Raw genomic sequence first — 21,051 nt, forward strand, 5'->3', positions numbered from 1 at the left:
AGTAGAGTGAAGTGGTGCAGAGAGCAGTGGTACAGGGAAGAGTTGAGTAGTGCAGGGTAGAGTGCAGCGGCAAACAGTACAGTGATGCAGAGAAGGTTACAGTGGCATAGGGAGTAGTTGCATAGAGTGCATTGGCATAGAGAGCAGTGGCGTAGAGAGCAGTGGCATAAGGAGAAGTGGCATTGAGTGCATTGGCATAGAGAGCAGTGACATAGGGTGCATTGGCATAGAGAGCAGTGGCATAAGGGGAAGTGGCATAGAGTGCATTGACATAGAGAGCATTGGTATTGAGAGCAGTGGCGAAGGGAGAAGTGGCATAGAGTTTATTGGCATAGGGAGCAGTGGCATACGGAGAAGTGGTATAGAGTGCATTGGCATAGAGAGCAGTGGCATAGGGAGAACTTCAATAGAGTGTATTGACATAGAGAGCAGTGGCATAAGGAGAAGTGGCATAAAGAGCAGTGGCATAAGGAGAAGTGGTATAGAGTGCATTGGCATAGAGAGCAGTATCGTAGAGAGCAGTGGCATAAGGAGAAGTGGCATAGAGTGCATTGGCATAGAGAGCAGTGTCATAGGGAGAAGTTGCATAGAGTGTATTGACATAGAGAACATTAGCTTAGAGAGCAGTGACATACGGAGAAGTGGCATAGAGTGCATTGGCATTCAGAGCAATGGCATAGGGAGAAGTCGCATAACGTGCATTGGCATAGAGAGCAGTGCAATAAGGAGAAGTGACATAGAGAGCAGTGGCATGAGGAGAAGTGGTACAGAGTGCATTGGCATAGAGAACAGTAGAGTAGAGAGCAGTGGCATAAGGAGAAGTGGCATAGAGTGCATTGGCATAGAGAGCAGTGGCATAAGGAGAAGTGACATAGAGTTCATTGGCATAGGGAGCAGAGGCATAAGAAGAAGTGGTATAGAGTGCATTGGCATAGAGAGCAGTGGCGTAGGGAGAATTTGCATAGAGTGCATTGACATAGAGAGAAGTGGTATAGAGTGCATTGGCATAGAGAGCAGTGGCATAGGGAGAAGTTCCATAGAGTGCATTGGCATAGAGAGCAGTAGCGTAGAGAGCAGTGGCATAAGGAGAAGTGGCATTGAGTGCATTGGCATAGGGAGCAGTGGCATAAGGAGAAGTGGCATAGAGAGCAGTGTCATAAGGAGAAGTGGCATAGAGTGCATTGGCATAGAGAGCAGTAGCGTAGAGAGCAGTGGCATAAGGAGAAGTGGCATACAGTGCATTAGCATAGAGAGCAGCCGCATAAGGAATAGTGGCATAGAGTGCTTTGGCATAGAGAGCAGTGGCATAAGGAGAAGTGGCATAGAGACCAGTGGCATAAGTAGAAGTGGTATAGAGTGCATTAGCATAGAGAGCAGTGGCATAGGGAGAAGTGGCATAGAGTGCATTGGCATAGAGAGCAGTGGCATAGGGAGAAGTTGCATAGAGTGCATTGACATAGAGAGCAGTGGCATAAGGAGAAGTGGCATAGAGAGCAGTGGCATAAGGAGAAGTGGTATAGAGTTCATTGGCATAGAGAGCAGTATCGTAGAGAGCAGTGGCATAAGGAGAAGTGGCATAGAGTGCATTGGCATAGAAAGCAGTGGCATAAGAGAAGTTGCACAGAGTGCATTGACATAGAGAGCAGTAGCTTAGAGAGCAGTGGCATAAGGAGAAGTGGGATAGAGTGCATTGGCATACAGAGGAATGGCATAGGGAGAAGTTGCATAAAGTGCATTGGCATAGAGAACAGTGGCATAAGGAGAAGTGCCATACATAGTAGTGGCATAAGGAGAAGTGGTATAGAGTGCATTGGCATGGAGAACAGTAGCGTAGAGTGCAGTGGCATAAGGAGAAGAGGCATAGAGTGCATTGGCATAGAGAGCAGTCGCATAAGGAGAAGTGGCATAGAGTTCATTGGCATAGGGAGCAGAGGCATAAGAAGAAGTGGTATAGAGTGCATTGGCATAGAGAGCAGTGGCGTAGGGAGAATTTTCATAGAGTGCATTGACATAGAGAGCAGTGGCATAAGGAGAAGTGGTATAGAGTGCATTGGCATGGAGAGCAGTAGCGTAGAGAGAGCAGTGACATAAGGGGAAGTGGCATAGAGTGCATTGGCATAGAGAGCAGGGGCATAAGAAGAAGTGGCATAGAGTTCATCGGCATAGACAGCAGTGGCATAGGGAGAAGTTGCATAGAGTGCATTGGCATAGAGAGCAGTAGCATGAGGAGGAGTGGCATGGAGTGCATTGGCATAGAGAGCAGTAGCATAAGGAAAAGTGGCAAAGAGTGCATTAGCATAGAGAGCAGTGGCATAAGGAAAAGTGGCATAGAGTGCTTTAGCATAGAGAGCAGTAGCATAGAGAGCAGTAGCATAGAGAGCAGTGGCATAAGGAGACGTGGCATGGAGAGCATTGACATAGAGAGCAGTAACGTAGAGAGCAGTGGCATAGAGAGCAGTGGCGTAGACAGCATTGGCATAAGGAGAAGTGGCATACAGTGCATTCGCATGCAGAGCAGTGTCATAGGGAGAAGTGGCATAGAGTGCATTGGCATACAGAGCAATGGCATAGGGAGAAGGTGCATAAAATACATTGGCATAGAGAGCAGTGGCATAAGGAGAGGTGGCATAGAGAGCAGTGGCATAAGGAGAAGTGGTATAGTGTGCATTGGCATAGAGAGCAGTAGCGTAGAGAGCAGTGGCAAAAGGAGAAGTGGCATAGAGTGCATTGGCATAGAGAGCAGTGGCATAAGGAGAAGTGGCATAGAGAGCAGTGGCATAAGAAGTGGTATAGAGTGCATTGGCATAGAGAGCAGCGGCATAGGGAGAAGTGGCATAGAGTGCATTGGCACAGAGAGCAGTGGCATAGGGAGATGTGGCATAGAGTGCATTGACATAGAGAGCAGTGGCATAAGGAGAAGTGGCATAGAGAGCAGTGGCATAAGGAGAAGTGGTATAGAGTGCATTGGCATAGAGAGCAGTATCGTAGAGAGCAGTGTCATAAGGAGAAGTGGCATAGAGTGCATTGGCATAGAAAGCATTGGCATAGGGAGAAGTTGCACAGAGTGCATTGACATAGAGAGCAGTAGCTTAGAGATCAGTGGCATAAGGAGAAGTGGCATAGAGTGCATTGGCATACAGAGGAATGGCATAGGGAGAAGTTGCATAAAGTGCATTGGCATAGAGAGCAGTGGCATAAGGAGAAGTGGCATAGAGAGCAGTGGCATAAGGAGAAGTGGTATAGAGTGCATTGGCATGGAGTTCAGTAGCGTAGAGTGCAGTGGCATAAGGAGAAGTGGCATAGAGTGCATTGGCATAGAGAGCAGTCGCATAAGGAGAAGTGGCATAGAGTGCAGTGGCATAGAGAGCATTGGCATAAGGAGAAGTGGCATAGAGTTCATTGGCATCGAGAGCAGAGGCATAGGAAGAAGTGGTATAGAGTGCATTGGCATAGAGAGTAGTGGCGTAGGGAGAATTTGCATAGAGTGCATTGACATAGAGAGCAGTGGCATAAGAAGAAGTGGCATAGAGAGCAGTGGCATAAGGAGAAGTGGTATAGAGTGCATTGGCATAGAGAGCAGTAGCGTAGAGAGCAGTGACATAAGGAGAAGTGGCATAGAGAGCAGTGACATAAGGAGAGGTGGTATAGAGTGCATTGGCATAGAGAGCAGTGGCATAGGGAGAAGTTGCATAGAGTGCATTGGCATAGAGAGCAGTAGCATGAGGAGTGGCATGGAGTGCATTGGCATAGAGAGCAGTAGCATAAGGAGAAGTGGCATAGAGTGCGTTAGCATAGAGAGCAGTGGCATAAGGAGAAGAGGCATAGAGTGCATTAGCATAGAGAGCAGTAGCATAGCGAGCAGTGGCATAAGGAGAAGTGGCATGGAGTGCTTTGACATAGAGAGCAGTAGCGTAGAGAGCAGTGGCATAGAGAGCAGTGGCGTAGAAAGCATTGGCATAAGGAGAAGTGGCATACAGTTCATTGGCATGCAGAGCAGTGGCATAGGGAGAAGTGGCATAGAGTGTATTGGCTTACAGAGCGAACTCTGACCTGTTTTAGGTCCTGAGCTCGCCCCCCACGACCGCAGCACCAACCTGCTGCCTCCTGCCTCTGTCCCACGACCACGCTGCCGTCTGCGTGTTCGAGGCCCTCCTCCACCCGCAGGCATCCTCCTGCGCCTCATCCCTGGTGGCTAGTGGGCTCACTTGACCCGTGTGCCGCTTCCGCCGTCCCGTAAGTTGTTTTTCGTTTTTCTGCACCTCGCCGCCGGCGCTTCTGCTCCCATTGTGCCCCCCTGATTGCTGTCTCCCCGATCGTGTATTGTGCCAGTATTGTATTTCTTATTGTGTGGTTTTTCTTATTGTGACTGCCTTTAGTTTTGCTCGTTTTCTGTGTTTTTGCCCCTTGTGCGCTCCCCGATCCCTGCCGCTGCCTCCCTGCGGCCCCGCCCCCCTCGCGCCCCCATTTGCCGCTCCCTCCCGCCTCCCGCCTCCCAGCTGCTCCTCCCTCCCCCCTCCCTTCTTAATGGCTGGCGCTGCGCGTCGCGAGTGAGCGAACTCTGACCTGTTTTAGGTCCTGAGCTCGCCCCCCACGACCGCAGCACCAACCTGCTGCCTCCTGCCTCTGTCCCACGACCACGCTGCCGTCTGCGTGTTCGAGGCCCTCCTCCACCCGCAGGCATCCTCCTGCGCCTCATCCCTGGTGGCTAGTGGGCTCACTTGACCCGTGTGCCGCTTCCGCCGTCCCGTAAGTTGTTTTTCATTTTTCTGCGCCTCGCCGCCGGTGCTTCTGCCCCCATTGTGCCCCCCTGATTGCTGTCTCCCCGATCGTGTTTTGTGCCAGTATTGTATTTCTTATTGTGTGGTTTTTCTTATTGTGACTGCCTTTAGTTTTGCTCGTTTTCTGTGTTTTTGCCCCTTGTGCGCTCCCCGATCCCTGCCGCTGCCTCCCTGCGGCCCGCCCCCCTCGCGCCCCCATTTGCCGCTCCCTCCCGCCTCCCGCCTCCCAGCTGCTCCTCCCTCCCCCTCCCTTCTTAATGGCTGGCGCTGCGCGTCGCGAGTGAGCGAACTCTGACCTGTTTTAGGTCCTGAGCTCGCCCCCCACGACCGCAGCACCAACCTGCTGCCTCCTGCCTCTGTCCCACGACCACGCTGCCGTCTGCGTGTTCGAGGCCCTCCTCCACCCGCAGGCATCCTCCTGCGCCTCATCCCTGGTGGCTAGTGGGCTCACTTGACCCGTGTGCCGCTTCCGCCGTCCCGTAAGTTGTTTTTCGTTTTTCTGTGCCTCGCCGCCGGCGCTTCTGCCCCATTGTGCCCCCCTGATTGCTGTCTCCCCGATCGTGTATTGTGCCAGTATTGTATTTCTTATTGTGTGGTTTTTCTTATTGTGACTGCCTTTAGTTTTGCTCGTTTTCTGTGTTTTTGCCCCTTGTGCGCTCCCCGATCCCTGCCGCTGCCTCCCTGCGGCCCGCCCCCCTAGCGCCCCCATTTGCCGCTCCCTCCCGCCTCCCAGCTGCTCCTCCCTCCCCCCTCCCTTCTTAATGGCTGGCGCTGCGCGTCGCGAGTGAGCGAACTCTGACCTGTTTTAGGTCCTGCGCTCGCCCCCCACGACCGCAGCACCAACCTGCTGCCTCCTGCCTCTGTCCCACGACCACGCTGCCGTCTGCGTGTTCGAGGCCCTCCTCCACCCGCAGGCATCCTCCTGCGCCTCATCCCTGGTGGCTAGTGGGCTCACTTGACCCGTGTGCCGCTTCCGCCGTCCCGTAAGTTGTTTTTCGTTTTTCTGCGCCTCGCCGCCGGCGCTTCTGCCCCCATTGTGCCCCCCTGATTGCTGTCTCCCCGATCGTGTATTGTGCCAGTATTGTATTTCTTATTGTGTGGTTTTTCTTATTGTGACTGCCTTTAGTTTTGCTCGTTTTCTGTGTTTTTGCCCCTTGTGCGGTCCCCGATCCCTGCCGCTGCCTCCCTGCGGCCCCGCCCCCCTCGCACCCCCATTTGCCGCTCCCTCCCGCCTCCCAGCTGCTCCTCCCTCCCCCCTCCCCCCTCCCTTCTTAATGGCTGGTGCTGCGCGTCCGCGCCGCTGGCGCGCCAGAGGCAAGCCCGTCTGCGCCCGTCAGCGCCTGGACCGCGCCCAGCGCCACCCCGCCTGGTCCTCGCGCCCCCGCGTCCGCTACTCAGCCAACGAACTCCGCGCTTTCAACACCGGCTCCTCCACGGAGTGCTTCCTGGCGTCCCCGAAGCACACTAAAGGACCTTTTTCCTGCCGCTCCTGCAACTTCTCCTGCATCAGAACGACAAAACCAACAATAGAATCACTCAACCCCAACCACCTGAACTGCATCCTCATCAACACCCGCTCCGCACGAAAACACGCCATCGAGCTCTGGGATTTGCTCGACTCCACTGCACCCGACGTGGCCTTCCTGACCGAAACCTGGTGGAACGACTCCTCGGCTCCGGACATCGCCATCGCCATACCGGACGGTTACAAAATCACCAGAAGAGACCGAACCAACGGAATCGGCGGCGGAATAGCCATCGCTCACAAAGCTTCCTTCAAAATCCACACCCACACTGACGACACCCTCAAGACTGCCGAACACCTCCACTTCCAGATCCACACAGACCCCAACACGACCCTCAGAGGAACCCTCATATGCCGCCCTCCAGGACCAAGAGCCCCCTTCAGCGACACCATCGCCGACCTCGCAAGCACCCACGCCCTCGCTTCCCCGGATTACATCCTCCTGGGAGACCTAAACTACCATATGGAAAATATCAACGACGTCAACACCGCAGCACTGACCTCCAACCTCCTCAACCTCGGACTCCGCCAGCTGGTCAACACTCCGACCCACACCGCTGGACACACCCTCGACCCCCTCTTCACCTCAAGCAACCACATCTCTTTCAGCCACACCTCCGAACTCTACTGGACTGACCATCACTGCATCCATTTCTCCTATAAGAAAATTACTGAGCAACACCGCATCCATCTACCCCCCTACCGCCGCTGGGGCAAAGTCACCCAAGACCTACTGACCAGCACCCTCGTTAAAAACCCTCCACCCGACGCGACCGACCCGAGCACAGCCGCCATCAACCTCCATCAATGGATCCTCGACTGCGCCAACACCTTAGCCCCACTCAAGAAGCCCACCGCCAACCAAGGAAAGAAAAAACCAGCCTGGTTCACAGACGAACTAACCACCTCCAAAAGCCGTTGTCAGAAGCTCAAAAAGAAATGGATCCTAGAACGCACGCCCGACAACCTCGCCTCCCTCAAAGACGCAAAACGCGAACACCACCAACGGATCCGCGTCGCCAAGCGCGCCCACTTCACCGAACGCATCAACAACAACGCCCACGACTGCAAAGAACTCTTCGGCATCGTGAAAGAACTCTCAAATCCAAAAGCCAACGCCAACGACATCCCGCCCTCCCAGAAACTCTGCGACGACCTCTCCACCTTCTTCCACCAGAAAATCGCTACCATCCACAACAGCTTCAACACCGGCCCACCGCCAGATCCCCCCCCGACGTCTCCAACCGCGACTGCCACCTCACCGCCTGGACCCACGTGGACGACGCAGAAACCATGGCAACCATGAACACCATCCACTCAGGCTCCCCCACGGACCCATGCCCTCATCATGTTTTCAACACAGCCAACGCCACCATCGCCCCCAAACTCCGCAAGATCATCAACCTCTCCTTCACCTCCGCCACCTTCCCGGACAGCTGGAAACACGCTGAAATCCAACCCCTTCTCAAGAAACCCAAGGCCGATCCCAACGATCTCAAAAACTTCTGCCCGATCTCTCTCCTCCCTTTTCCAGCAAAAGTCATCGAGAAGATCGTCAACACACAACTCACCCACTTCCTCGAAGACAACTCCATCCTGGACCCCTCACAATCCGTATTCAGACGAAACCACAGCACGGAGACTGCTCTCCTCGCCGCCACAGATGACATCAGACATCAAATGGACAACGGCGAAACCTCGGCCCTCATCCTTCTCGACCTATCAGCCGCTTTTGACACAGTCTGCCACCGCACCCTACTGACCCGCCTCCAGGAAGCCGGCATCCAAGACAAAGCCCTCCACTGGATCTCATCCTTTCTCTCCGACAGAACTCAGAGAGTCCGACTCTCCCCCTTTCGCTCCAAAGCCACCAACCTCATCTGCGGCGTCCCCCAAGGATCCTCCCTCAGCCCTACTTTGTTCAACGTCTACATGGCCCCCCTCGCAAAACTGGCCCGCCAGCATCACCTCAGCATCATCTCCTACGCCGACGACACCCAGCTCGTCCTCTCCCTGACCAAAGACCCACTCACCGCCAAAACAAACCTCCACGAAGGACTAAAATCCATCGCCGAATGGATGAACAACAGTCGCCTGAAACTCAACTCCGACAAGACGGAAATCCTCATCCTCGGGCGCTCTCCTTCGGCCTGGAACGACTCATGGTGGCCCGCCGACCTCGGACCCCCACCCACCCCTGCCAGCCACGCAAGAAACCTCGGCTTCATCCTGGACTCTGCACTCACCATGTCCAAACAGGTCAGCACCGTCTCCTGCTCCTGTTTCAACACCCTCCGCATGCTCCGCAGAATCTTCAAGTGGATTCCAACAGAGACCAGAAAGATGGTGACCCAAGCCCTCGTCAGCAGCAGACTTGACTATGGCAACGCACTCTACACAGGCATCCCAACCAAAGACATCAAACGACTCCAGCGTATCCAAAATGCCTCCGCCCGACTGATCCTCGACATACCCCGCCGATGTCACATCTCCCCTCACCTGAGAGAACTCCACTGGCTCCCGGTGGAGAAGAGGATCACCTTTAAACTCCTCACCCACGCTCACAAGGCACTTCACAACGCCGGACCCTCCTACCTCAACTCCAGACTCAATTTCTACGCTCCCACACGTCAACTCCGATCCGCCAACCTCGCCCTCGCCGTCGTCCCCCGAATCCAGCGCAAGACCTGCGGCGGCAGATCCTTCTCCTTCCTCGCCGCCAAGTCCTGGAACTCTCTCCCCACATCTCTACGCCAGACCCAGGACCTCCTCACCTTCAGGAGACTCCTCAAAACCTGGCTTTTCGACCGCTAACTGCAGCACACCTCCACCCCCCCTTCCCCCTAGCACCTCGAAACCCTGACGGGTACATAGCGCGCTTTATAAATATCGTGATTGATTGATTGATTGATAGGGAGAAGTGGCATAGAGAGCAGTGGCATAAGGAGAAGTGGTATAGAGTGCATTGGCATAGAGAGCAGTAGCGTAGAGAGCAGTGGCAAAAGGAGAAGTGGCATAGTGTGCATTGGCATAGAGAGCAGTGGCATAAGGAGAAGTGGCATAGAGTTCATTGGCATAGGGAGTAGTGGCATAAGAAGAAGTGGTATAGAGTGCATTGGCATAGAGAGCAGTGGCATAGGGAGAAGTTGAATAGAGTGCATTGACATAGAGAGCAGTGGCATAAGGAGAAGTGGCATAAAGAGCACTGGCATAAGGAGAAGTGGTATAGAGTGCATTGGCATAGAGAGCAGTAGCGTAGAGAGAGCAGTGGCATAAGGAGAAGTGGCAGAAACACATTGGCATACAGAGCAGTGGCATAGGGAGATGTTGCACAGAGTGGATTGGCATAGAGAGCAGTATCGTAGAGAGCAGTGGCATAAGGAGAAGTGGCATATAGTGCATTGGCACAGAGAGCAGTGTCATAGGGAGAAGGTGCATAGAGTGCATTGGCATAGGGAGCAGTGGCATAAGGAGAAATGGCAGAGAGAGCAGTGGCATAAGGTGAAGTGGTATAGAGTGCATTGGCATAGAGAGCAGTGGCATAAGGAGAAGTGGCATAGAGTGCACTGGCACAGAGAGCAGTGGCATAGGTAGAAGTTGCATAGAGTGCATTGGCATAGAGAGCAGTGGCATAAGGAGAAGTGGCATAGAGTGCATTGGCACAGAGAGCAGTGGCATAGAGAGCAGTGGCATAGGGAGAAGTTGCATCAAGTGCATTGCAAAAGAGAGCAGTGGCGTAGACTGCATTGGCATAGAGAGCAGTGGCGTATAGTGCATTGGCATAGAGACAAGTGGCATACAGTGCTTTGGCATAGAGAGCAGTGGCGTAGGGAGCAGTGGTATAGAGTGCGCTGGCATAGAGAGCAGTAGCGTAGAGTGCAGTGGTATAGAGTGCGTTGGCATAGAGTGCAGTGACAAAAGGAGAAGTGGCACAGAGTGCATTGGCATAGAGAGCAGTGGCATAGGGAAAAGTTGCATAGAGTGCATTGACATAGAGAGCAGCAGTGTAGAGAGCAGTGGTATGGAGTGCGTTGGCATAGAGAGCAGTGGCATAAGGAGAAGTAGCATACAGTGCATTGGCATAGAGAGCAATGGCATAGGGAGAAGTTGCATCAAGTGCATTTGCATAGAGAGCAGCAGTGTCGAGAGCAGTGGCGTATAGTGCATTGGCATAGAGTGCAGTGGCATAGGGAGAAGTTGCATAGAGTGCATTGACATAGAGAGCAATGGCATACAGTGCATTGGCATAGAGAGTAGTGGCATAGGGAGAAGTTGCATCGAGTGCATTTGCATAGAGAGCAGTGGCGTATAGTGCATTGGCATAGAGAGCAGTGGCATACAGTGCTTTGGCATAGAGAGCAGTGGCATAAAGAGAAGTGGCATAGAAAGCAGTGGCATATAGTGCAATGGTGGAGAGTGCAGTACGGTGGTGCAGAGTAGAGTACAGTGTCAAAGAGTGCAGTGGCGTATAGTGCAGTGTTGCAGAGTAGATCGCGGTGGCGTAGAGTGTAGCGGTGCAGAGTAGAGGGCAGTGGCGTAGAGTGCAGCGGCGTAGAGTGTAGTGGTGCAGAGTAGTGGGCAGTGGCAAAGAGTGTATCTGTGTGGAGTAGAGGGCAGTGGCGTAGAGTGTAGCGGTGCAGAGTAGAGGGCAGTGGCGTAGAGTGCAGCGGTGCGGAGTAGAGAGCAGCAGCGTAGAGTGTCGCGGTGCAGAGTAGTGGGCAGTGGCGTAGAGTGTATCTGTGTGGAGTAGAGGGCAGTGGCGTAGAGTGTAGCGGTGCGGAGTAGAGGGCGGTGGCGTAGAGTGTAGCGGTGCGGAGTAGAGGGCAGTGGCGTAGAGTGTAGCAGTGCGTAGTAGAGGGCAGTGGCGTAGAGTGCAGCAGCGCAGGGTAGAGGGCAGTGGCGTAGAGTGCAGCGGCGTAGAGTGCAGCGGTGCAGAGTAGAGGGCAGTGGCGTAGAGTGCAGCGGCGTAGAGTGCAGCGGTGCAGAGTAGAGGGCAGTGGCGTAGAGTGCAGCGGTGCGGAGTAGAGGGCAGTGGCGTAGAGTGCAGCAGCGCAGGGTAGAGGGCAGTGGCGTAGAGTGCAGCGGTGCGGAGTAGAGGGCAGTGGCGTAGAGTGCAGCAGCACAGGGTAGAGGGCAGTGGCGTAGAGTGCAGCGGCGTAGAGTGTCGCGGTGCAGAGTAGAGGGCATGGCGTAGAGTGTCGCGGTGCAGAGTAGAGGGCAGTGGTGTAGAGTGTAGGTGGCGTAGAGTGCAGTGGTGCAGAGTAGAGGGTAGGGGCGTAGAGTGCAGCGGTGCAGAGTACAGGGTAGGGGCGTTGAGTGCAGCAGTGCAGGGTAGAGCGCAGTGGCGTAGAGTGTAGCGGTGCAGAGTAGAGGGCAGTGGCGTAGAGTGCAGCGGTGCGGAGTAGAGGGCAGCAGCGTAGAGTGTAGCTGTGCGGAGTAGAGTGTAGTGGCGTAGAGTGTCGCGGTGCAGAGTAGAGGGCAGTGGTGTAGAGTGTAGGTGGCGTAGAGTGCAGTGGTGCAGAGTAGAGGGTAGGGGCGTAGAGTGCAGCGGTGCAGAGTAGAGGGTAGGGGCGTTGAGTGCAGCAGCGCAGGGTAGAGCGCAGTGGCGTAGAGTGTAGCGGTGCAGAGTAGAGGGCAGTGGCGTAGAGTGCAGCGGTGCGGAGTAGAGGGCAGCAGCGTAGAGTGTAGTGGTGCGGAGTAGAGGGCAGTGGTGTCGAGTGTAGCTGCAGCATTTCTTATGCCACCCTGGAGACCCCTCACTCAGCACAGACACACTGCTTCACAGCTTGTGTGTGCTGGTGGGGATTAAATGACTAAGTCGACATGGCACTCCCCTCAGGGTGCCATGCCAACCTCACACTGCCCATGGCAAAGATAAGTCACCCCTCTAGCAGGCCTTACAGCCCTAAGGCAGGGTGCTCCTACAGTATCTAAACAAAACCTTAGACATTGTAAGTGCAGGGTAGCCATAAGAGTATAAGGCTCACCCCCTTTGTTACAGCACCCCAGGGCACTCCAGCTAGTGGAGTTGCCAGCCCCCTCCAGCCACGGCCCAACTTTTGGCGGCAAGGCCGGAGGAGATAATGAGAAAAACAAGGAGGAGTCCCTGGCTAGTCAGGACAGCCCCTTGGGTGTCCTGAGCTAAGGTGACTCTGACTTTTAGAAATCCTCCATCTTGCAGATGGAGGATTCCCCCAATAGGATTAGGGATGTGCCCCCCTCCCCTCAGGGAGCAGGCACAAAGAGGGTGTAGCCACCCTCAGGGCTAGTAGCCATTGGCTATTAACCCCTGAGACCTAAACGCACCCCTAAATCGAGTATTTAGGGGCTCCCAGAACCCTGCAAGATACATTCCTGCAACCTAAGACGAAGAAGGACTGCTGAGCTGAAAACCTGCAGAGAAGACGGAGACACCAACTGCTTTGGCCCCAGCCCTACCAGCCTGTCTCCCCACTTCTAAAGACACTGCTCCAGCGAAGCGTTCCCAGGGTCCAGTGACCTCTGAAGCCTCAGAGGACTGCCCTGCATCTAAAAGGACCAAGAACTCCTGAGGACAGCGGCTCTGCTCCAAGAAAGAAGCATCTTTGCAACAAAGAAGCAACTTTGAAACAACACACGTTTACCGCCAGAAGCGTGAGACTTTGCACTCTGCACCCGATGCCCCCGGCTCGACTTGTGGAGAACCAACGCTACAGGGAGGACTCCCCGGCGCCTGCGAGCCCGTGAGTAGCTAGACTTGACCCCCCTGAGCCCCCACAGCTACGCCTGCAGAGGGAATCCCGAGGCTCCCCCTGACCGCGACTGCCTGCTTCAAAGACCCGACGCCTGGTAAGGACACTGCACCCGCAGCCCCCACCACCTGAAGGATCTGACCTGCAGTGCAGGAGCGACCCCCAGGTGGCCCTCTCACTTGCCCAGGTGGTGGCTACCCCGAGTAGCCCCCCCTTTGCCTGCCTGCATCGCTGAAGAGACCCCTTGGTCTCCCATTGAACTCCATTGCAAACCCGACGCCTGTTTGCACACTGCACCCGGCCACCCCGTGTCGCTGAGGGTGTACTTTTTGTGCTGACTTGTTTCCCCCTCGGTGCCCTACAAAACCCCCCTGGTCTGCCCTCCGAAGTCACGGGTACTTACCTACTGGCAGACTGGAACCGGGGCACCCCCTTCTCCATTGAAGCCTATGCGTTCTGGGCACTACTTTGAACTCTGCACCTGACCAGCCCTGAGCTGCTGGTGTTGTAACTTTGGGGTTGCCCTGAACCCCCAACGGTGGGCTACCTTGGACCCAACTTTGAACCCTGTAGGTGGTTTACTTACCTCCAAAACTAACAAACACTTACCCCCCCCAGGAACTGTTGAAAATTGCAGTGTCCAGTTTTAAAATAGCTATATGCCATTTGTGTGAAAACTGTATATGCTATTTTGCTAATTCAAAGTTCCTAAAGTTCTTAAGTGAAATACCTTTCATTTAAAGTATTGTCTGTAAATCTTGAACCTGTGGTTCTTAAAATAAACAAAGAAAATATATTTTTCTATATAAAAACCTATTGGTCTGTAATTGTCTTTGAGTGTGTGTTCCTCATTTATTGCCTGTGTGTGCACAACAAATGCTTAACACTACCCTCTGATAAGCCTACTGCTCGACCACACTACCACAAAATAGAGCATTAAAATTATTTCTTTTTGCAACTATCTTACCTCTAAGGGGAACCCTTGGACTCTGTGCATGCTATTTCTTACTTTGAAATAGTACATACAAAGCCAACTTCCTACAGGGAGTCCAAGATACCCCACCCCAAGACCCTGAACAGTAGGAGTAAAGTTACCCTACTTCTCCAGAAACACTCTAAAGTCATGATAGGAGATTCTGCAAAGAGCACAACAGACTTCAAAGCACTCAAGATGGATTCCTGGACCTGAGGACCTGTAAAGGAAGAAGACCAAGTCCAAGAGTCACAAAAGTGTCCAGGGAGGACAGGAGTCCACTAAACCCAGGATGAAGGTGCAAAAGCTAGCCAGGACCCCAGTGCTCATAGTTTGTGGCCTATATATATGTGTTCGCTGTGTGGTGCCTAACTGTATCACTGAGGCTCTGCTAACCAGAATCTCAGTGTTTATGCTCTCTCTGTCTTTAAAATTGTCACTGCAGGCTAGTGACCATTTTCACCAATTCTGATTGGCACACTGGAACACCCGTATAATTCCCTAGTATATGGTACCTACGTACCTAGGGTATTGGGGTTCCAGGAGATCAATATGGGCTGCAGCATTTCTTTTGCCACCCATAGGGAGCTCAGACAAACCTTTACACAGGACTGCCACTGCAGCCTGAGTGAAATAACGCACACATTTTCACTGCACTTAAGTAACTTATAAGTCACCTATATGTCTAACCCTCACTTGGTGAAGGTTACGTGCAAAGTTACTAAGTGTGAGGGCACCCCTGCACTAGAAAAGGTGCCCCCACATAGTTCAGGGCCATTTCCTCGCACTTTGTGAGTGTGGGGACACCATTACACTTGTGCACTACATATAGGTCAATACCTATATGTAGCTTCACAATGGTAACTCCGAATATGGTCATGTAACATGTCTAAGATCATGGAATTGTTCCCCCATGCCAAATCTGGTATTGGGGTGCCAATCTCATGCATCCTCGGGGCTCCAATATGGACCCCGGGTACTGCCAAACCAGCTCTCAGGGGTTTTCTATGTAGCTACCGCTGCTGCCAACCCACAGACAGGGTTCTGCCCTCCTGGGGTCTGGGCAGCCCAGTCCCAGGAAGGCAGAACAAAGAATTTCCTCTGAGAGGGTGTTACACCCTCTCCCTTTGGAAATAGGTGTGAAGGCTAGGGAGGAGTAGCCTCCTCCAGCCTCTGGAAATGCTTTGAAGGGCACAGATGGTGCCCATCTCTGCATAAGCCAGTCTACACCTGTTTAGGGAACCCCCAGTCCCTGCTCTGGCACAAAACTGGACAAATGAAAGGGGAATGACCACTCCCCTGTCCATCACCACCTCAGGTGTGGTGCCCAGAGCTACTCCAGTGTGTCCCAGACCTCTGCCATCTTGTTTCCAGAGGTGTGAGGGCACTCTGGAGGCCTCTGAGTGGCCAGTGCCAGCAGGTGACGTCACAGACACCTCCTGATAGATGCTTACCTGACTAAGTGGCCAATCCTCCTCTGAGGGCTATTTAGGGTCTCTCCTGTGGGCTTTTCCTCAGATAACGACTTGCAAGAATTCACCAGAGTTCCTCTGCAACTCCCTCTTCGACTTCTGCCAAGGATCGACCGCTGACTGCTCCAGGACGCCTGCAAAACTGCAACAAAGTAGCAAGAAGACTACCAGTGACATTGTAGCGCCTAATCCTGCTGGCTTTCTCAACTGTTTCCTGGTGGTGCATGCTTTGGGGGCTGCCTGCCTTCATCCTGCACTGGAAGCCACGAAGAAATCTCCTGTGGGTCGACAGACTCTTCCCCCAGTTTTCAGCAGGCACCAAACTTCAGCATCACTGGTACTCTGGGACCCCTCTCATCCTGACAAGCGTGGGCCCTGGAACACAGGTGGTGGAGCCAAGTGACCCCGACAGTCCAGTGGTCCTTCTGTCCACATTTGGTGGAGGTAAGTCCTTGCTTCCCCATGCCAGACAGTAATCCTGTGTACTGCATGAACTGCAGCTCCTAGGGCTTCTGTGCACGTTTGCAAGGAATCTTTCGTGCACAGCGCAGCCAAGGTCTCCAGCACTCCTTCCTGCATTGCTCAACTCGGTGAGTTGACCACCTACTTTGTGGGACCCTCTTTTGTAGTGTTGAGATGACCGCCATGCTCAGATTTCTTGAACTCCTGTTCAAGTGCTTCTGCGTGTGCTGCCTGCTTCTGCATGGGCTCTCTGTGTTGCCGAGCGCCCCCTCTGTCTCCTCCTCCAAGGGGCGACCTCCTGGTCCTTCCTGGGCCCGGGCAGCACCCATTTTCTTCAACCGCAACCTTTGCAACTAGCAAGGGTTGTTTGCAGACTTTCTGCGTGAAAAAAACAACTCTGCATCCTCCAGCACGCCGTGGGACATCTTCTATGCAAAGGAGAAGTTCCTGGCATCTTCCGTTGTTGCAGAATCTTCAGCTTCTTCCATCTGGAGGCAGCCATTTTGTACCTTTATCCGGGGTTTAGTGGGCTCCTGCCCCCCTGGACACTTTTACAACTCTTGGACTTGGTTTCCTTTCCTTGCAGGTCCTCAGGTCCAGGAATCCGTCTTCAGTCCTTCATCCTGCACTGGAAGCCACGAAGAAATCTCCCGTGGGTCGACAGACTCTTCCCCCAGTTTTCAGCAGGCACCAAACTTCAGCATCACTGGTACTCTGGGACCCCTCTCATCCTGACAAGCGTGGGCCCTGGAACACAGGTGGTGGAGCCAAGTGACCCCGACAGTCCAGTGGTCCTTCTGTCCACATTTGGTGGAGGTAAGTCCTTGCTTCCCCATGCCAGACAGTAATCCTGTGTACTGCATGAACTGCAGCTCCTAGGGCTTCTGTGCACGTTTGCAAGGAATCTTTCGTGCACAGCGCAGCCAAGGTCTCCAGCACTCCTTCCTGCATTGCTCAACTCGGTGAGTTGACCACCAACTTTGTGGGACCCTCTTTTGTAGTGTTGAGATGACCGCCATGCTCAGATTTCTTGAACTCCTGTTCAAGTGCTTCTGCGTGTGCTGCCTGCTTCTGCATGGGCTCTCTGTGTTGCCGAGCGCCCCCTCTGTCTCCTCCTCCAAGGGGCGACCTCCTGGTCCTTCCTGGGCCCGGGCAGCACCCATTTTCTTCAACCGCAACCTTTGCAACTAGCAAGGGTTGTTTGCAGACTTTCTGCGTGAAAAAAACAACTCTGCATCCTCCAGCACGCCGTGGGACATCTTCTATGCAAAGGAGAAGTTCCTGGCATCTTCCGTTGTTGCAGAATCTTCAGCTTCTTCCATCTGGAGGCAGCCATTTTGTACCTTTATCCGGGGTTTAGTGGGCTCCTGCCCCCCTGGACACTTTTACAACTCTTGGACTTGGTTTCCTTTCCTTGCAGGTCCTCAGGTCCAGGAATCCGTCTTCAGTGCTTTGCAGTCTGTTGTGGTCTTTGCAAAATCCTTTATCACAACTTTAGTGTGTTTCTTGGGAAATAGTATCACTTTACTCCTACTTTCCAGGGTCTTGTGTTGGGGTATCTTGGACACCCTAAGTGTTTTCTTACACTCCCAGCGACCCTCTACGCACTATGCTAGCCTAGGGGTCCATTCGTAGTTCGCATTCCACTTCCTTAGTATATGGTTTGTGTTGCCCCTCGGCCTATTGCATCCTATTGTACACTACAGAGTTTGCACTACTTTCTGACTGTTTTACTTACCTGATTTTGGTTTGTGTGTATATTTTGTATATTTTACTTACCTCCTAAGGGAGTATATTCTCTGAGTTATTTTCGGCACATTGTCACTAAAATAAAGTACCTTTATTTTTAGCAGGGTAGTAAGGGTGAAGAATGCAGCACTTCCAGGGAGTATACCCAGTAATCTGAGCAAGGAAATACTACAATTTGCGAATGGTGCAAGTGGGGGGTGCTCTACTACCCATAAGCAAAGGAAATGTGTATAGCTAAACCCAAATAACAGTAAACAATAAGGACCACACCACGCAATGTACACAGCACTAATATGTAAGTAATAGCATCCAAGGTATGCAGAGGACACTATACCCACATTTTAGGTACGGCTATAAGCTGCTGTTCCCTCCCCTCTCTGAAGCACACATTCCTTTGTTTAGTCGACTCACTTACTATTATACTGGCCAATTTTCACACATGGCTCATTAGTTACAGTTAACAATCACTATGGGTGTTTGGTCCTTAAGGAATGAGCACACTTCCTGTTGGTTATAATCTGGGATTTCTGCAATATCGTTCTTTCACCTAGGTGTTTCCGCATGGTGTTTGTTCACCATCTTAATTAGTTTCTGGTTTGCCATGTCCATGGACTTTTTCTATCTGATCCTCTACATTTGGTTTCACGCTTCTCGGATTCTCTATCGTGGATTTAGATTCTCTTTAACATTTTGTTTGTTGGCTTTGCTTCTGTGGTGATCAGTTCGGGACAACATAAAACATCAGTATGTATATGTGTCTCTTTGCAGCCTTGAAAAAGTCACCTGTGTGACGAAACACGTGTTGGCTGTGTTTGATGGACGTTCCCTCTTAATGAAGCAAACTGCGTTTTTAAAGAAACTTTCTACTAAGAACTTGGGATACTTACGTGCCTTTTTCTTCTCTAATGTCCTCTGCATACCTTGGATGCTATCACTGCTGTTTATATTGTGTGCTGTGGTCCTTATTGTTTACCTTTATTCTTAGTAACTCTGAGTATTGTGGTTTCTTGTGATATAGTGCTATATGATGTAAGGGGTATAGTAGGAGCTTTGCATGTCTCCTAGTTCAGCCTTGGCTGCTCTGCTATAGCTACCTCTATCAGTCTAAGCTGCTAGAAACACCTCTATTCTACTAATAAGGGATAACTGGACCTGGCACAGAGTGTAAGTACCACAAGGTACCCACTATAAGCCAGGCTAGCCTCCCACAACGTGTACTTATGTGTTTTATATGTCCTAACTGAAATACTGCCAAATTCGCTTTTCACTTTTGCAAGGCCTATCCCTCTCATAGGTTAACATGGGGGCTGCCTTTAAATATTATTTAAGCACAGATTCTGTTAGTGAACAGATAGACATGTGGAATTTGGGGTCTCTGAACTCACAATTTAATAATACATCTTTTAGTGAAGTTGATTTTTAGATTGTGTTTTTGAAAATGCCACTTTTAGAAAGTAGGCCATTTCTTGCTTAAACCATTCTGTGACTGTCTGGGTCAGTTTGACAGTTGGGCTGTTTGCACCTCTCTCTAGACCATGGGTACTCACAAACTTTTTCTCGGGCCATAATGGCAACATGGTTTGTGGCCGAGGGACGCAATGAAGTGCCAGCGGGGGTGGGGGGGGCGGGGCTTATAGGGGCAGACGTGGAGACGTCATGGAAAACGCTATAAGATAATGGCCGCCATACATAAGCATAGAGGAGGGCCGCGGGAGCATGCACAAAGAAGCCACTATTGCGCATGCTGCCCCGGCCCTCTTCTATGTTTATGTACGGCGGTCATTATCATATGGCGTTTGTCCGACGTGTCTGCGGGACTTTGAGTACCACGGCTCTAGACAGTGACACAAAGGGAGCTGGGGTGTAGCCTGCATTTCCTGATGAGCCATCTGTGCTGGGAGGGAGGGGAGGAGTTGTCACTTACACCTGAAAGGGCTGTGCCTGCCCTCACACAATGCAGTCTCCGACCCCCTGGTGAGTGTCTGGGGCCTGGCCTGGGCAAGGCAGGGTCTTGAAAACAAGAGACTTCTCTTTGAAGTAGGCCTTCTTCAAAGACAGAAAGGGGTATAAGAAGACCACCTAAAACCCCTGAAAATCAGATTACTTCTGGAACCAAGAGGAACCTCTGCTCGGGAGAAGAGCTGGAGGAGGAGTACTGCCCCTTTGCCTGTGACTATGCTTTGCTGGGTTGGCCTGGAGTAGCTGCTTCTGCCTGAGAGAGGACAAAGACTGACACCCTCCTACATTCTGAATTGCGACTCGCAAATTGCAAGTCGGTCTGACTCGCAATTTGTGAGTCGCAATTCTGATTTTTACTACATCTGCCCCTAAGACTCTTAGGCCCGTATTTATACTTTTTTTGCGCAAATGCGGCGCTAAAAAAAGTATAAATACGGGTATTAGGCTCTCATTATGACTCCGGCGGTCTATTCCGTAGACCGCCGAAGTCACTGCCGCCATGTGACCGCCAGTGTTGGCAGTCTGAAGACCGCCATATTGTGGCTGCTGGCGGCTCTCTGCCACTATTTGGTGGGGAAGCCGCCAGCAGCCATACTGGAGGTCGGCGGTCTAGTGGAGCTTGCTCCCTGCCGCCACCTCATCACCACAACACCGCCCGCCGTATCACAACATTGTAAACGGCGTGGCGGTGTTGTGTTGGCGGAACAAGCGCCATGGACCCAGTTCCCTCCCAGACGACCACTGTGGGGGGGGGTGTTAAGTGTTGTGTGCATGAATGGGTGTGTGTGTTTGTGTGTGAATGGAGGTGGGTGGTGGGTATTGTGTGTGTTTCTGTGCATGTGTCTGTGTGCTTGTGTGAAAGCCTGTATGAGGGGGGTGGGAGGGTGCTGTGGCCGTGTTTGCTTGTGTGTGTGTATGTATGTAAGTGTGGTGTGGGTGTGCATGGATCAGGGGTAGGGGGAAAGTACAGGGATCAGGGGGTCAGCACAGGGATCAGAGGCGCGGGAATCAGCACGGGGACCAGGGGAGGGGGTTATTGCTGCTTGGAGGTTTGGGGGGCTTCTGATGGGGTGGGGGGCCTCCTACTTGGAGGGGGAGTTGCGGAGTCCTGTTGTGGTGACTGGAATTAGTATTCCTGTCACCAGTATCCTTACTGCCAAGGATTTTGTGGCAGGGCTTCCGCCACGGAATCCCGGGCGGTAAGGTTACTCATAATACAGCGGGCGGTGTTAGATGGACCAACGGGTCGAAGGTGGTCAACCTTCGGCAAGGCAGTCTCACCGCCCTGGCGGTACAAGAGGTGAACTGGCTGCGATGCAGTCAGTTCACTGCAATGGTCATAATTTGGCCGTCCTGCGCCACCACGCTGTTGGCGGTCTGACCGCAACCACAGGCGTGGCGG

At 52.6% G+C, this 21,051-nt stretch overlaps 1 protein-coding gene across 2 annotated transcripts in view; it reads right to left on the reverse strand.

Annotated features, from left to right (window-relative positions):
* Positions 1-21,051, reverse strand: part of LOC138246684 (nectin-2-like) — a 91,453-nt gene that overhangs the window by 35,468 nt on the left and 34,934 nt on the right. The window lies entirely within an intron of this gene.

This window comes from Pleurodeles waltl, chromosome 7 (genome assembly GCF_031143425.1).
Source record: "Pleurodeles waltl isolate 20211129_DDA chromosome 7, aPleWal1.hap1.20221129, whole genome shotgun sequence".
NCBI lineage: Eukaryota > Metazoa > Chordata > Amphibia > Caudata > Salamandridae > Pleurodeles > Pleurodeles waltl.